The sequence below is a fragment of the Bos indicus x Bos taurus genome, chromosome 5 (genome assembly GCF_003369695.1).
Source record: "Bos indicus x Bos taurus breed Angus x Brahman F1 hybrid chromosome 5, Bos_hybrid_MaternalHap_v2.0, whole genome shotgun sequence".
NCBI lineage: Eukaryota > Metazoa > Chordata > Mammalia > Artiodactyla > Bovidae > Bos > Bos indicus x Bos taurus.
In genome coordinates this window covers 75,588,141-75,591,511 of record NC_040080.1, presented here as the reverse complement: position 1 = coordinate 75,591,511, position 3,371 = coordinate 75,588,141, and positions in this window count along the sequence as shown.

The window sequence follows — 3,371 nt, the reverse complement described above, 5'->3', positions numbered from 1 at the left end:
TTGTAATAATTGCATTATTTGCTTATTCAATATAATTGGCATCTGACCTCTCACTCATGGAATCTTACAGAGGCATGACATAGTGTGTATTAAAAAATAAATAATTTTTAAAGAGTAATAGTAGCTAATATCTTACAAGCCTTTATTACTTGCCAAGAATTATGCCAATAACACTGAGTGCATTATTGTCAGTAACCTTCTTAATTCCCAATCCTGGCTTCAGTCCTCAATTCCCATGAACACTTCACCTCACCCCAGGCTAGCTCCAGCCCCATCATTCCACAGTGCAGTGTTTGACAAAGTCAAGCTCCATATTGCTAAATCCAGTGGTCACTGCTCTGTCCCCCCTCTCCTCCATCTTTCAGTAGAGTTCAGCAATCTACTTTTTCCTGAAAAACTGAACTCTTTTGTCTTTCAAGATCCCACACACTTGTGATTTTTCTCTTGTTCACTGGCCACACTGGTTCAGCTTTATCTCTAAATGTTGTTGTAACCCAGGGCTTGGTCCCAGGCCCTGATCTCTGTCTGTCTATGGTCTCTCCCTAGGTGACTCTCCCATCTTTTTGCTGATGCTTCCCAAATTTATATCTCCAGATAGGACATTTTCCCTCACCTTCAGATTGTCTAACAGCCCACCATGTCCACATGTCTGCTGGGACATCTAGCAGGCATCTCAAAGTATTATGACCAAGGTAGAATTTTGGAATTCTCCCCTTCAGAACTCTCCTAGTTCTTCCTTCCCCGGTCTTCCTAATCTCAGTAAATGACAGCCCAAATGATCACTCAAAGTCCCCTTAGGAGCGAAAATCTCACCAGATGTTTGAACAGAGAATTATTAAATAGGTATAAAATTGTTAACTAGAAAGTAGGTGTAAAGTTGCTAACTGAAAGGATAAAAAGAGGACCCTAAGATATGGTGGAGACATCAGTGCAGAAACATCTGTGGCCCTAAGGACTGAAAACAGACAAGAGACTAGAATCATTAACATTTAGAAATGTAGAGGAGGGATTCCCTGCAGAACTAAAACTCTGACCTCTGAGTAGGGGCTTCTGCTTGGCTGGTGCTGCTATCTCTTCAAGGAGGGTACAGAGAAGTTAGCTCTGCAAAGGTTGGAAAACCTGTGACCTGGATTCGACTGCTGCTACTGTAAGGAAGAGCAAGTGCCAGTGGAAGAAGCTTTGCTAGGATGGTGCGCTCAAAAACAGGAAGCAGAGGGGAGGAGCAAGTCCCGCCTCCTTCCTCAGCCTTCATCTCCCTGAGCACCTGCAATTCTCAGGGCCTGGTAAGAGCCAGCTGGCAAAGCAGAGAAGTGGTTTGCATACTCTCAGCCCCGGCATCACAAAGCAGAGTACAGAAGGAGAAAGTTGGATCTAAAGATAAGAAATAACCTAATAACTATCACAGCCATCTGCCAGGGAGTGATCATTGCTTTCTCTTTCTATGTTTTGTATCCAATCCATCACCACGTCTTAAAAGTTCTGCCTTCAAAATAATCTTCTACATCAGCTTCCTCCTCTCCATCCAGACACTGTCACCCTTTAGCCCAAACCACTATCGTCAAGGGTGGATAAGTGCTATGGTCATCCTGGTATTGCTCACTCCTCGCTTCCTGAAATGTGTCTTCTCACAGCAAATTGAAAGGTCTTTTTTAAAAAGTTATTTATTTTTTTATTTTGGCGGGGCTGGGTGTTCGTTGCTGTACGCAGGCTCTGTCTAGTTGCGGTGAGCAGCGGCTCCTCTTTGCTGCAGCGCTCAGGCGTCTCATTGTGGTGGCTTCTCTTGTTGCAGAGCACACATCACGGAGCTCAGGCACACAGGCTTCAGTTCATTGCAGCACACAGGCTGAAGTAGTTGAGGCATACAGGCTTTTGGTTGCCTGCAGCATGTGGAATCTTCCCAGACCAGAGATCAAACCCAGGTTTTGGCAGGTGAATTCTTATCCACTGTGCCATCAGGGAAGTCCTGGATGATCTTCTTAAAACACAAATTTTCTCGTAGCTTCCTGTGGCATGTAGAATAAACCCAAAAGCCTCCCCACACTCTGGATTGCCTCTCTCCCTTGGTCTTCTATCACTCTAGTCCCACTGGCCTTCTTTCTTCTTTGAACCTGCCAAGCTGCATCCAGCCTCAGGCATTAATCTCACTCTTCCCTCTACCTGAACCTTCACCTACCCTCACCCCCTTCACAGAACTGGTTCCTTATCATTCACACCTCAGTTCCAGTATCCCTTCCTCAGAGAAGTGCACGCATGTGTGCTCAGTCGTGTCCAACGTTTGCGATCCCGAGGACTGTAGCCTCCTAGGTTCCTCTATCCATGGGATTTCCTAGGCAAGAATATTGGTGTGGGTTGCCATTCCTATTCCAAGGGGTCTTCCCAAGCCAGGAATCGAACTTTGGTCTTCTGTGTCTCCTGCATTAGCAGACAGATTCTTTATCACTGCACCATCTGAGGGCTCTTCCTCTCAAGTAATGCCCTTTTGGGGCAATTACAGTGATTTTGTTCATTTATTTTTTACTGTGGGCCATTTTCCTCCCTGGAATGAAAGCCTGAGAGGACAGAGACATTGCTTGATTTATCCCTTGCTCCCTTAGCATCTAGGACAAACACCTGGCAAGTAGAAGAAACTTAATTAATGTTTGTTCAGTTATGAATTTCATTTAGTTCTCAGAACAATGTTTCGCCATTATACAGATGATAAAATAAGGATAAAGAGAGGGTAACTAAAACTGTCCAGTGGCAGGATCAAAAACAAATTTTTAAAAACCTATGTAAGTCTAACTACAACCTAAACTCTTAACTTTTAGACTACATCTTAGTATTTAATTTGTACATATAAAACCTAGATTATATGCTTCTCCAAAAGAACTATAGTTTAGATAAAATTTTCTCTTTATATCCTAAGAAAAATACCCATTAACTTTTCATGGTCATTTGCTGTACTGTGAAACAAGATTTTTCATTGTAACTTCTGAAAGCCATGACGGAAACTGACAGCTAGCTTCTTTTAATGAGCGAGGTGGATTATCTTAAGAAGATAAAATTTTTCTTAATGCTGCCATCCGTGAATAGGTTTTAGGAAAGAATACCATAGGTGATATAAGTCTTTCTTTTTGAAAAGGAAAACCAAGTGTTGGATTCTAATTAGTAAATGGAACAAAGTTGATTCATCCAAGCTTTCTGTTTCTGCTGATCTGTTAGGTGCTCAGAGTCTAATTGATTCCCTTTCTCTGTCATTATGCTTTAGGTCACACAATGAAGTAAGAAAAAAACCTCAGATCTTGTATCACTTAAAAAAATCAAGTTATTACTCTGGAAGGGTTTTCACAGAGGTAGAATCAGCATTATCTCAAATTTCCCATGAATGTGCC